This window comes from Mastomys coucha, unplaced genomic scaffold, assembly GCF_008632895.1.
Source record: "Mastomys coucha isolate ucsf_1 unplaced genomic scaffold, UCSF_Mcou_1 pScaffold21, whole genome shotgun sequence".
In the NCBI taxonomy this organism is placed as follows: Eukaryota; Metazoa; Chordata; class Mammalia; order Rodentia; family Muridae; genus Mastomys; species Mastomys coucha.
In genome coordinates, this window is record NW_022196904.1 from 130,168,499 (window position 1) to 130,181,677 (window position 13,179).

A 13,179-nucleotide genomic window follows, 5' to 3' on the forward strand; every position below is an offset into this window, starting at 1 on the left:
ACTGTCTTTTGGTTTGTCTTTGAGGAAATTTTCAAAAGTTCTATCTTCTCAAACTCTAACCCACCATGCCCATTCAACTCTGCACTCAAATATGGCCACAGTACTCCCTCAACAGCGGCCATCACTGGCCCCAATTTGGAACTTTTGATTTTGACATTCTTACAAACTTACAGAATGGCAAGGAGTCTGAGGTACCCTGCGTCCATGGCTTTTTCATCCTTCATGCTCACCCCTCTCTGCAATTCCTGTTCTGCCCAAAAGCCTGGACACAAGCCTGACCCCACCTCCAATTCCTTGGCGTTTGATCCCCCTAGTGAACCCCCTCCTCCTCTGCCAGTAACAGCCCCTACTGCTCAACCCTTAGTCTCTCCTCAGAAACCCCAGAGTCTCACCCTGTCCCCCCAATTCCCACCCTGAGAAGATGTTCCGTCAAATAGTTTTGAGATGTTCTGCTTCGTACCTACATAACCAAAATTCCTCTGGAAATCCCCCAACCCTTGAAAGCCCCCAAGTCTTGAAGTTCTTGAGCTAGATAAATCTGACTTTCTCCTTTGTTCAGTGCTGTTAAATCCCACATTATAGACACAGCTCTGTCTGACAGAAAATAAAACTTGCTTAATGTGATTAAAAAAAAAAAAGAATGGGGGCTAGTGAAATGGCTCAGCAGGTAAGAGCACTGACTGCTCTTCCAAAGGTGCTGAGTTCAAATCCCAGCAACCACATGGTGGCTCACAACCACTTGCAATGAGATCTGACACCCTCTTCTAGTGCGTCTGAAGACAGCTACAGTGTACTTACCTATAACAATAAATAAATCTTAAACAAAAAAAAAAAAATACTGGACTATGAGAAAATATACAAACTATACTTTTAAAAAAATGGGGTTGGGCTTGGGAGAGTAGACGCCACACCTTGCCTGGGCAGCACAGTAGAGCTGGCCCTGGTTACCAGGGTTGCAGATGAGCCAGACCAGATAGGGAAGAGTGGAAGAGCTGGCCCAGCACCACCCTCTCCCTCGCCTGCTACAGCACCGGGGAGAGCAGGCCCTGCACCTACCTGGACAACACAGTGATGCTGGTCCTCCTGGCATGGGTTACGGTTTGGCTGGCCTCAAAGGAATGTAAGTTGGAGAGCTGGCTCTACTACCCCTTGCCAGCTGCAGCCTTGGATGAGCTAGCCAGGGCAGTGTAGAGAGCTCACCCTGGTGGTGCGAATGTGGGAGAGCTGGTGGGCTGACCAGCTCAAATACCACCCAAGCCCAGATCCAGGGTTTTCAGTTGGCCCATCCCAACAGCTACCCCATCTATGAGCTGCTGCTGCAGCATGTCAAGGGACCAGTCCTGCAGATCCACGACACAGAGCAACAACAGGAGATCTGATAGATCCAGTATTGATAGTGTAGAGAAGCCAGAGGCCTTGAACCAGACCAATTACTCATTGCAGTGAACATTTGCAAGCGGAGAGGTGTGGGTGAAGGGGTACACTGTGGGACACACTGTAACCTACAACAGCTTCCACAACAAGGTTTTTTTTTTTTTTTGTGGGGGATGGAGGTTGAAAGATCAAAGAATTGGTTAGAGGGGATGGGGAGATGAGTGGGATTGGGGTGCACGATATGAAATTCACCAAAAATCAATAAAAAGGTAACAAAGAAAGGTGGAAAAATAAAAATCTAGGGGCTGAAGAGATAGAAAAGAAGTCAGGGGTTGGCGATCTTTACTCTTATTCAGTGAGATTAACAAAATATACTCCATCCTGACCTTTACCCTCACCCGAGATGAGAAGGAACGCACCAGGAAGGCAGCCAGGGACCGCACTGATAAACTTCATCAATAAAATGACACCCTCCCTTCAGGCAGGAGACAGACCTTTTGAGGGAGCCAAGCTGGGATCCTCAGCTCGCTGGCACAGGGACAGAACACCTGCAGCTAATTATAACTTATTCAGCTGAAAGCCTGCAACATAATGCTCACTCTAGAGCTAACTTTGCCGTCCTGAAAGAGAGCACTCAGGGCTCCAGTGAAAATCCCACTCTCAGCCCACTTCACAAGGCAATAACAAAGTATATTAATGTGTAGGTCAATGCCTGCCCCACTGTCCCACGCAGCGAACTTTGTTAACCCGTGTTCATCTCCTGGGTCAATCTGCCCCAGACATTAAACACAAGCTCCAAAGATTGCAACAGGGACCCCTAACTCCTCAAAATGACTCCTAGGCACGGTTTTTAGTTTTGTTTTGTTTTTTTAAAGATTTATTTATTTTATGTATATAAGTACACACTGTAGCTGTACAGGTGGTTGTGAGCCTTCATCTGGTTGTTGGGAATTGACTTTTAGGACCTCTGCTTGCTCCGTTCAGCCCCACTCGCTCTGGTAGACCCTGCTCGTTCTGGCCCAAAGATTTATTTGTTATTATAAATAAGTACACTGTAGCTGTCTTCAGACAAACCAGAAGAGGGTGTCAGATCTCATTACGGATGGTTGTGAGCCACCATGTGGTTGGTGGGAATTGAACTCAGGACCTCTAGAAGAGCGGTCATTGCTCTTAACCGCTGAGCCATCTCTTCAGCTCCCAGTTTTTAGGGTTTTTAACAACAGAGAGGATGAGGCCAAACGGGAAAGGAAAGAGATCACAAGGAGAGAAGAGAATGAACGCCAGTTTCCAATTCCTGGCAGTGACTCTCCACAAAATAGTCCATCTCATCACCCACTGTCCCAAGGAAGCAGGGTCGTCCCCACCCCAACACACACACCCCTTGCTTTCAATGCAATCACACTGGCCACTGGGCTATGGAATGTCCTACCCCACAGCCAACTTCCAAGAGTTGTTCCAGTAATGGATAATGGGAAAACTGAAGGATGGGTTGTGTGTTGGGTCACTGTGCTGTTCCCATGACTTTTCTTGACATTCATCATGCCCCTTTTACACTTCCTCTTGCATGCTCCCAGCCTTTGTGGTCAGCCTTTGCGGTTGAAAGGTGCCAGGCACTGAGTCCTGAGAAACAAACCCATTTGGTGAATGGTACATTGGCTGGTAGAATTCTCTCTCTCACTCTCTCACATAGGGCTTCTTTCTCCTTACTCACCGAGTGGCATGGGCCAAAACTACTAACTTAACAGTAATAGGAGTCTAGGGATATTCCCATAATCCACTCAGTACATCTAACTTAGTCTGCCATTTGGCAATGTAACCTTCACCCATTATTTTATTATTAAATTTTTTAATATTATTTTATTCTAAAGCCTCAGTGTCCACTCCCACAATCAGGATGAGTTCTCTTATCAAAGCTTAAGGTTTCTATCTATACACATCTCTCCCCTGAGAACACCCACCATTTTCCTCCTTAACCTGGACTCAGGTGGCATCCCCACCTAAAACCATATCTCTATCCATAGCCTCTTGCCCTTGGCTCCTGTGTTTATTGAAAAAAAAGGTTACACATTTTAAACTCTCTATTTGCATAGTAGCTTAACCACAGGTAATGTTGAAGGCAGACTTAATAATTCCAATATGATCTTTCCACAGGCTGTTTTTAACCCACTTTAGCGCTAATTTTCAACATCCACAACATCATCAACCTTATCACAGTATTTTTCTTTGAAGCAAAAGCAATAAGTTCAGCAAGCATCTAAGCCCCCATTGTTTTCTAAGGCTTAGTAACCGTAACCAGGTGCCCCTTTTACACTTCCTCTTGCACACTCCCAGCCTTTGTGGTCAGCCTTTGTGGTCGGAAGGTGCCAGGCACCGAGTCCTGAGAAACAAACCCATAAGGGCAATTTTCAGTCCTCAGGGGCCGTGATGCAGCATTTGCACCTGGTGGCATGACAAGCATGGACCTGTTTCGTAGCTGTGTTCCTCTGTGCCTCAGTCTTAACAATATGATATGGGTGTGTTCTCCTCCTGAGCTCCCCAAAGGGAAGGTCCTGAGCTTTTACTCTTTTTCCACTGTGCCACACCATCCTGACTTCCTTCAAAGCCTGTTCCTGTATATGGCAGAGGAGGATCAAGCCAGTCTAACTTCTTCCCAGGATTTGCTTCTCATGGGGCATACTAGACTTTGTCATTCATCCTGTAAGTCACGTACTCAGGGACTCAATCGTGGGCACTGTCCTACACTCATTAACTGAACTCTTGCCTTCAACTGCCAAGGCCCAGGCTCTGGCTCTGGGTCAGTTGTTTGTCTCAGTTATGTGCTTTTTCCTCGTTGGGACCAGGTGTAAGGGCCTAAGAGTTTCTGGAACCATAAATCTTTAACTTCTCTATACTCGGTGCAAACAGAGGGGCACAATAGGGATTCCTGTGTAGGAGTAGGCAGGGTTATCTCTCTGTGTGGTTCCACTGTGGCGGAAGACTTTTTCCAAAGAATTATTTTGTTTCGAGAGACTGCCATTGTATACATTCTCATCCTCCACCAAAGCTCATACAAAATTGCCCAAAGAAGGAAAGCGTAAGGAAACCCCCATAATGCATAGTGAGAATCATCAAAGCCAAGGATGGTGGAGAATTGTGGTCTCTGACGTGGATGTCCTGGACCTGTGTCAAACAGCAGTGGTCTCCATGCCGTCTGCGACACCCACCTCACAAACCAAGTGAATTTCTTGCATTACTAGACCTCTTTAACTTCCTCTATATGGATCCTCAACTTCTCCCTCACTGTACAGCCTCTTTATGAAGCCACAAAGGGACCCCTGGAGGAGCCACACTTGTGTCCCAATCCCTCCTTTGTCCCATAAACACCTACTTAAGCCCAGTCTTTCACAGGCCTCTAGGCTAGCTCTTCCAGACCTACACAAGCCCTTCTGTCTCTTTTACATACTAACCAAGAGCAAACCTTTTTTTAGGGGGTGGGGGTGTTCGAGACAGGGTTTCTCGGTGTAGCCCTGGCTGTCCTGGAATGTCCTACCACACACACAGCCAACTTCCAAGAGTTGTTCTGTAGACCAGGCTGGCCTCAAACTCAGAAAAGGCTGGTTTTGCTCAGATCCATCTGCCTCTGCCTCCCAAGTGCTGGGATTAAAGGCATGTGCCACCACTGCTTGGCCCAAGAACAAACCTTTACAATACTCTGCCAAAGGCGGGGGTTTGGGGGGACACACATATTGCCCCACAATGTTTATCTCCAAACTGCTACACATGGTGACCAAAGACTGGCCACCTTGCCTCTGGAACCTTGGCTACAATTGTACTACTTGCCACCGAGGCAAAGAAAATCTGGCTTCCCAGCCCCCTCCTCGTTCTCAGAACAGACTTACTCAAAGCTCTCATCAGTCGCCATGCTTTCTAACGTGTCCCTATCTAGGGTACAGCTTCTCCATGCTTACTTATTAGATCCTGACCTTGTACACGAACCAGCCTTCATCCCCACAACACTCCTCCCTGAGAATTCTATCTACATTCTCAAATCTCCTTCAACATTGCTCATATCTTTGATTAACCGCTGCAAAGGGCCCCAGACTGGGAGCTCCCTAAAACAAGCTCCTTACGGAGTAAGATATGCTATACTTCAAAGGGATCCAACTACCCCCACAAGCCTACATACTAGAAGCCACATCCCCACACCCACACAACTTCCCAATAGTAGAACTGATTGTTCTTACTCAGGCTCTTGGAAGTACACTTGTTTCCAACCTTACAGCCAATATATACACCGACTCCAAATATATCTATAGTAGAATACATTCCCTCCAATATCTTAATCTTGAAAGAAGGAGCTTCTTAACCCAGAAGGGAACTTACCACAACCGAGAATCACCCAAGGGACAGGACTCTAAGCACAAGGTTGTTTAGGCTCTGTGTAAGTCAATGAAGGATTATCTCAACTAGTTGACACAGGAAAGACCTACTGTCAGCAGGACTTAAAGACTGACTAAAATGTGGGGCAGTGGTGGTACATGCCTTTAATCCCAGCACTTGGGAGGCAGAGGCAGATTTCTGAGTTCAAGGCCAGCCTGGTCTACAGAGTGAGTTCCAGGACAGCCAGGGCTATACAGAGAAACTCTGTCTTGAAAAACTAAACCAAACCAAACCAAACCAAAAAGAAAAAAAAAAAAAAAAAAACCTGTCTAAAACAAAGAACATGATCTGGGCACTGACTTACTTGCATTTGTTACTCTCTTCTTCTGACTGTGGACATAATGTGACCAGATGCTTCACAATCCAGGTGCCTTGACTTCCCCACGGTGAAGGACTGTAGCCTGGGACTGTGAACCAAGATAAACTTTTCTTCCTTGAGTTGTTTCTGTCAGGGTATTTTATCACAGACAAAAAAATTAAGGCAGGATAGTAACTTCTTTTTTGTTTTGTTTTGCTTTGAGACAGGGTTTTTCTGTGTAGCCTTGGCTGTCCTGGAACTCACTCTGTAGACCAAGCTGGCCTCGAACTCAGAAATCTGCCTGCCTCTGCCTCCCAAGATGCTGGGATTAAAGTCGTGTGCCACCACCGCCTGGCAAGGATAGTAACTTCTACTTCAAGGTCTGTCTTACTCAGGGTTTCTATTACAATGAAGAGACACCATGACCACAGCAATTCTTATAAACAAAGACTGGGGCTGGCTTACAGCTCAGGGGTTTGGTCCATTATCACCATGGCAGGAAGCATGGTGGCTTATAGGCAGGCATGGTGCTGGCGATGTTGCTGAGAGTTCTACATCTTGATCTGCGGGCAGCAGGAAGAGACTGTGCTACCAGGCCTGGCTTGAGCTTCTGAGCCTTCAAAGCCCACCCTCTAGTGACACACTTCCTCTGACAAGGCCACACCCTCTAGTGATGCACTTCCTCCAACAAGGCCACACCTCTGTATAGAGCCCCTGCCTATGAGCCTATGGGAGCTATTTTCCTTCAAACCACCACAAGGTAGAATTTGGAATTTTTTAAAGATTATTTTTATAGGACTATATTGACTCTTTATATGCCTGTGTACCACATGTGTGCCTGATAACCAGAAGTGAACATCAGGTCCCCTGAAACTAGAGTTACAGACAGTTGTGATTCTGGGTCCTCTGTAAGAGCAGCAAGTGCTCTTAACCACTGAGCCATCTCTCCAGCCCTTGATTTGGGGGGTCTTTCTTCTCTTTTCTTGAAACAGGGTCTCATTTTGGAGCCCAGGCCAGCCTCTAACCTATCATCCCTGCACAATCTCCCAACGGCTAAGATGACCAGACTGAATCACCACCTCCAGTTCATGGTAAACGTTTGTTTGTTTGCTTGTTTGTTTATTGAGTCAGGGTCTCCTGTATCCCAGGATGCCTAGGTAGCCGAGGTTGGCTTTTATGCTCTAACATTCCTGTCCACCTGCCTCTGTATTGCTGGTATTACAGTATTTGCTCCCACTCCTGATTTATACAGGACTGAAGATAGAACCCAGGGTTTTGTGCCTATGAAACAACCACTTTAACAGCTGAGCTGTAACTCCAGCCCCAAAAAGTTTTTAAATATTTTTGTCCTAGTGTATCAGTTTTCTTTGTATCCTGTTTGTGGTATTTTTTTTTTATTTTATTTTATTTTTTTTTCTGTTTGTGGTATTTTGTCATATAAATTTCTAGCATGTATATAACCATATGCATTCCTCTGGTCTTTCTGGTTGCATCTGGCCTTCAAACATTCCTTAGGAACGCATGTCTTAATACTGAGGCTAGAGATGTTCCCCAGGCTCTGATGCTCAAGTAGTCTCAGCTTTCACGTTCAGGTCCCTGATCCACTGTATTTCTCTTGCATATGGTGTAAAATACAGATCTCATGCTCGATGTCTTCCCCCAGAGCCCTACAGCTGCTCCAGTGCCATTCACTGAAGAGTCAACATTCACTGCACACACTTGCCTCCTGTGTCTGGGTCAAATCTGGACTTAATCTGTTCTCTTTGTCCCACGAGTCTATGTTGGTGTAGAGGGCATACCCAGCCTTAGCTGACCTTCTTTTATGGACTTCTCTTACTTAGCCCTTGTGTCTTTAGCTGTGTTCCTAAGCTTTTTAAATACAGGGCCAATCTGTGGAGCAGCCTGAGCTGCCTGGGCCTTTCCATGGTCTTGCTCCACCTCTTAGATCCCAGAGTAGATTCTGAGACTCCCCAGGAATCACTGATCATCTGTCCAGAGACCCAGTGTCCAGGGCAGGCTAGTCTGTGGGCAGCAAAGCTGCACTCTTACTCTTCCACCAGCCCTGTGGAGAAAGGGGTGGAAAGCAGGGCACTTTTCTCCAAGCCTCCCAGACAGAGGGCCCTGTGAGGAATGGTTCCTGGCAGCTAGATCTCCAGAGTGGATTTGAGGGAGGAATGATCTGTTCTTCTCTCACTCTGGACTGACTGGAGCCTTCCCCTTCCTGGGCCCTCTTTTCCTTCATAGACCCCAGAACCTGAGGAACTCTGGCTTTTCTCCTGAGAGATCCCTTAAACTGTGTTTGTAAACGTAGTGACATGAAAATTATCTTCATCCAAGTAACTCTTTAACCTTTTCAAAAGAGAGTTTGTAACTATTGATCTAGCCAGAGCGTCCCAAGCCCCATCCCTCACAGGCAAGAACTAAAAGTCTGTGGTTAGGGCAACCTACACTGTGGCAGGATACATAAAACACTGAGAAAGACTGTTAAATAAAACAAACAGAAACTCAGTTTTCCTGACTGCTAAACAAGAGTCTCTCAGTAACACAGGCTTCCAGGCAGCAGTTCAAGCTTGTTGCTAAGAAACCAGCTCCAGGCCAGGCCCTGTTGGTCCCAGCTCTACAGGGCAGGAAACCATCTCCTCTGTACACATACCAGTGAGTCCATCCTGCCAGGGCCCTGTGCCAGACCTGAAAATTATGAGCCACGGTAACTACAAGTGCTAATCAGAAGCAGCAGTTTGTTTTTCTTGACCAAGTTCTGCATTGTCACATGTTTGGAATATTTCTCCATTACAATCTATTTTGGATTTGGGCTTAAGAAATGGAGTTCAAGGGCTGATGGCACAGTGGTTAGGAGCACTGGCTGCTCTTCCAGAGGTCCTAAGTTCAATTCTCAACAACCACATGGTGGCTCACAACCATCTGTAATGGGATCCAATGCCCTCTTCTGGTGTGTCTGAGGACAGCTACAGTGTACTCATATACATGCATGGTATGGTGGCTCAGGCTTGTAATCCTAGCAGGATGATCATGAGCTGAAGGCCAGCATGAATTACATAGCAAGACTCTATCTCAGATATGAATAAATGAATAAAGTGACATTTCCTTAGGGTTTGGCTTACTTTCGATTTTCTTGCACATAACTTCTCCCTGGGACATTTATGGATATCAGGCTGCACCCTGCTGGAAGGCACTCCATACTCAGTGGAATAGTGAATTTTACGCTGAGCTTTGCCCTGGGACACTCCATTTTACAAAGCATCATTAGGCTTCACGGTGAGTGCAGTCACAGGACAACTATATCTCATCTGTGCACATACACACACTCTCAAACCTCTCCAGTGTCAATCATGAGGCACAGACAGATTAAAACTTGTTCATACAAGTTAAAGACCCTCCTTGGGCTTTAAACCCAGAACGCCTAACCCTTACCCTGTTAATATACAGGCCATTCCACTGGCTCTCAGGGACCCTAGCAATTGCTTACATTGTTAACTGCTGCCGCCAGGTGTGCCAACTGCATGCTGCAGATAAAAGGGCCCGCCAGCACCTGTGCTCTCTTTCTCATTCTGCTCCCCCCACCCCCACCCGCAGGGTGATTTCCCTCACCCTGTTCTCTGAAACTAGTGAAGCTACCTTAGAGCTGCCCCAAATAAACCTGCCTCTGCTTGGGTCTCCTTGTTTTAGTTCAGGAGGTGCCTGTGGGCTGGCCTGCTCCACCTATGGCGGGGGCTACCCTGTTCCACTCAAATTGACTTATTTCATCAGAGGAGAAAACCTATTAGTTTCGTATGACTCCCCCCATGACCTTATCAAAGCAGATCAGGATTACACGGACACATTAAAACCTTCTCAGGAAAGCCAGACTTGTTGGCTTACTAAACACAGCAGACCAGCCGAGGAAGGATGTAACTCCCGGAGCCAAGTTTGATTCCCAGCAACTATTTCAGCCAGCCACAACCACCTGTAACTTCAGCTCCAGGTACATGCGACTCCTCTGGCCTCTGTAGGCACCTGTATACACAACACACACACACACACACACACACACACACTAAAATCATAAAAGTAAATCTTTCAAAAAAAAAAAAAAAAACTTATCTAATCAGCCAGTGTTTTATCCCAACACTCTGGAGATCAAGACAGAAGAATCTCTGTGAGTTCAAGGTCAACTTAGTCTGTATAGTGAGTTTGATGACAGCCTGAGCTACGTCATGAAATTCTATCTCAAAAAAAAAAAACTAAAAAAAATAATAAAGGAAGGAAGAAACTCCTTAGCTGACTGCCAGAGTCTTTCTTGGCATCTATGTCGCTCTCTGCCTCTGCCTTCAGTAGGGTGTTTTTACACTGTGATCTATAGTTAGTTTCATAAAGTGCAGTAGATGAGCTAAGTTAATATTATGAATTAAGATTATAATAAAGGGTGGGCACGATGGTACAGGCCTTTAATCCCAGCACTCAGGCAGCAGAGGCAGGGGGTCTCTGAGCTAGACGACACTCCACTACTGAGTTCTATGCAAGCCACAGCTGCATAGTGAGACCCTGCCTAAAAATAAATAAATAAGATGCAAATAAAAAAATTTAAAAAGCAAACAAATAAACTGGGATAAAGGAACTTGTGACCATCATGACCGTACTGTCAAGAGAAATCTGAACTTCTATAAATTGTAGCCAATAAAGCCAATTAGCATAGTTTGTGAACTTATTTTTATTCAATAAATTCTGACATAGAAAAACACACATATGACCATATTTCTGATATAATGTGCTTATTTTGGATCTTGGGAAAGAATCTCTGTTCAAACTTGGACATATCAGAGTTAATCTAATCAACAAGACTTCATATTGAGATTCCACTCTACACCTGACCTGGGCAGCGTCAGGATCCTCTGGGACTACAGTCTGTTGAGAAGGGAGCTAGAGGAGAGCATGCCCAGCGGGACAGGTAGGCCTTCACAGTATAGGTGACTCAGCACATAGTCAGACTAGTTACGAGAACGGGAGACAGAGCCTGGAGTGGCAGACAGGGACAAATGGCTGTTGTGAAGCCTTCATCAACTTTGGGGGAAGCTGGGAGGCTTCTGCTATCTGGAACAGTGTAGGGATCGACGGCCATGCCCTGTGGCTTCCTTAATCCCTGGGTTGGCTCTCTGCTGGATATAAGAACACTGCTAATTGTTTTCTTGTTTAACAGGAGGAAATCATAAAAACGTTATCAAATTTAAACATCATCAGGATGTTCACATGATGGAACTGTTTTGTTCTGAGGTATTTAGGTTTGGTGGGGTTTTTGGTTTTTTTGCTTGCTTGCTTGCTTTGTCTTTATTCATTCATTTATTTTTTAGTAGAAGTGGGCTGGGACTTAGATCAGCGGTCATCAGGGAAGCCTCCTCTTTCGGTAAATGGGAACTAACACAGAGACCCACAGCTGGACAATGTGCAGAGAGAGAGACTTTGGAGCACTCAGTCCTGAACAGGATGTCTTCGTCAAACCCCTCCCCTCAGGGCTCCGGAATCTACATGGAAGAGAAGACAGGAAGATTTGAGAGCCAGAGGGGATGGATGACACTAAGGAAACAGGCAAGACACAGCAGGTCTGACCCACATATGCGCTCAGAGACTGTGGCAGCATGCTCAGGGCCTGCACAGGGTCAAGCCAGATGGCTCCCAGCGCTGAGACAGGAAAGTGGGCACAAGCTCCCATCTTAACCAAGAAGCTATTGCCACTTGACATCTGTCTGCTTTCAAATGAAAAGTCAGTTTCCTCCCAAGGAGTCTCACCAGATAGGTAGGTAGGTTGGTAGATGGATGGATGGATGGATGGATGGATGGATGGATAGACAGACAGACAGACAGACAGAGATATATCACACATAATGGGAGGCCTCATGCTTAGCAGTAAATGGCCAACAGAAAAGGAACTCAATGGTAGTGGACTTTGTCTCATATTGCTTTGTTTGAACATTTTTGTCCTACTGGTCTTTTGTTTGTATAATATGATTTCAGAATTTGTGGTTTTATTTGTGTGTTCATTTTTTAATTGTTGTTTTTGAAGATTTGGGGGGGGTTAATTTTTTTTTCTTTTTGCCTGTTTGTTTTCTAAAGAGAGAGAGAGAAAGAATGTGGAATTGGATGGTTGAGAAAGATCTGGGAGGAATTTGGGAAGGGAAAACTATGATTAGAATATATTGTAAGGATCTTTTCAAAAAGAAATCCAGCTGGGCAGTGGTGGCACATGCCTTTAATCCCAGCACTTGGGAGGCAGAGGAAGGCAGATTTCTGAGTTCAAAGCCAGCCTGGTCTATAGAGTGAGTTACAGGACAGCCAGGGCTATACAGAGAAACCCTGTCTCAAAAAAACAAAAAAATAAAATAAAATAAAAAGAAATCCAAGAATAAATAAATAAAATAAAAGTGGAGGTCATAGGATGGTGACCGCAAGACCTTGGGGTTGGTCCTGTGCGCTGTGTACTTTGCAGGTTTAGATGTTGAGTTCTGTGCCCCAAGATCAGGTCACAGTCTGTACATGAGCATGTATTGACCAATGCGCTGTAAAGAATGTCCCCCAATAATCTCTGACTGGGTAATAAAAGGCTAGAGCCTGTGACTGGGCAAGAGAGAGAGGAAGGTGGGACTGGAGATGGAGTAAGGAGGGTCTTAGGGTAGGGACCATGAGAGGAAAGACAGAGGTTGTGGAAGAAAAAGGTCACCTACCACGGGGCAGGGTGGACCATGAGCATGTGGCCAAGAGAAGCTCCCATTGAGGACACACGAAGAACAGAGCAAGATTCAGTTAGCAAGCAATGGGGCATTTATCTGGTTATTAATAGCCTAGCAGGGTTATAATAATTTCAGAACCTGTGTGTGTAGCTTAGGCTTGCAGCTTGTCAATAAATTCTGTTATCTCTGAGCTGTTTACTCGGAGCTAACTGGAAGGGAGTGGGGCAGAAATCCCCTATAAAATTATTCAATAAGCTCTTCTCTCCTACTGTGTGGGTCACAGGGATCTATCAGGCCCAACTTCCCTGAGGTGTTGAGCCATCCTGGCCATCCTGAGAGAAAGAGAGAGAGAGAGAGAGAGAGAGAGAG

At 45.7% G+C, this 13,179-nt stretch overlaps 1 long non-coding RNA gene across 1 annotated transcript; it reads left to right on the top strand.

Annotated features, from left to right (window-relative positions):
• Positions 1-10,973: 10,973 nt before the first annotated feature.
• Positions 10,974-11,578, top strand: LOC116100964. The gene is made up of 3 exons (XR_004122745.1): positions 10,974-11,036; positions 11,286-11,359; positions 11,440-11,578. It is a non-coding gene; the product is annotated as an uncharacterized LOC116100964 (long non-coding RNA).
• The last annotated feature ends 1,601 nt before the right edge of the window (positions 11,579-13,179 follow it).